This window comes from Eutrema salsugineum, unplaced genomic scaffold, assembly GCF_000478725.1.
Source record: "Eutrema salsugineum unplaced genomic scaffold, Eutsalg1_0 scaffold_3, whole genome shotgun sequence".
Classification (NCBI taxonomy): Eukaryota; Viridiplantae; Streptophyta; class Magnoliopsida; order Brassicales; family Brassicaceae; genus Eutrema; species Eutrema salsugineum.
This window is the reverse complement of record NW_006256756.1, coordinates 17,416,616-17,417,499: the sequence shown is the minus strand read 5'-3', so window position 1 is coordinate 17,417,499 and position 884 is coordinate 17,416,616. Positions and strand designations below refer to the sequence as shown.

The 884-nt window shown below is 45.0% G+C and overlaps 1 non-coding gene across 1 annotated transcript; it reads right to left on the bottom strand.

The window, feature by feature from the left end:
• Nucleotides 1-428: 428 nt before the first annotated feature.
• LOC112085767 lies at nucleotides 429-535 on the bottom strand. Its single transcript, XR_002899065.1, has one exon. It is a non-coding gene; the product is annotated as a small nucleolar RNA R71 (small nucleolar RNA).
• Nucleotides 536-884: the final 349 nt, after the last annotated feature.

Genomic DNA, 884 nt, shown 5'->3' with positions numbered 1-884 from the left:
ACCGACCTCAAGTTAACCCGCCACAACCCTTCCTCAACCCACCCATACGTCATCAGCCTCCACCAGTCTTTGTTGGTGAGAATGACCGAGCTTATGCACACCAGTATGGAGCAGGAATCAGACCACCTCCTGTCCAAAACAACAACTTTGAGGTGAAGGCCTCTTTGATCAATATGGTTCAAAATCAGAAGTTCCATGGCTTACCTATGGAGGATCCCTTGGAGCATCTGAATCAGTTTGACAGAGTTTGTGATCTCACTAAGATCAATGGGGTATCTGAAGACAACTTCAAACTGAGATTGTTCCCACTCAGCCTTGGAGATAAGGCACATCAGTGGGAAAAGAACCTCCCAAGAGGATCCATCCACACATGGGAGCAGTGCAAGCTTGCCTTTCTTTCCAAGTTCTTCTCAAGCTCAAGGACTGCAAAGCTAAGGAACCAGATTTCCAGCTTCACTAAACATTATAATGAGACCTTTGGAGAAGCTTTGGACAGGTTTAGAAGCTACACCAATCAGTGTCCACATCATGGCTTTTCAGAAGCCTCTCTCCTTAGCACTTTATATAGAGGAGCTGTCCCCAAGATCAGAAATCAGTTGGACACAGCATCAAATGGGAATTTCATGGCAAAAGAAATCAATGCAGCTATGGAACTTATTGAGACCTTAGCCATGACCCAAGACACCTATGGGGAAGATTATGATAGAAGCTATAGAGGAGAAGATTCTGGTAGACACCAAGGGCTGGAAGAGAAGATCCAAATGCTGAATATCAAGCTTGACAAAGCCCTAGCTGCCACTCAAAAGCCTATAAACTATGTGAGTGAGGAGAAGAGATGCTTCACAAATACCAATGAAGAGGGTCTCACTCAAGAGGAGTTGCAC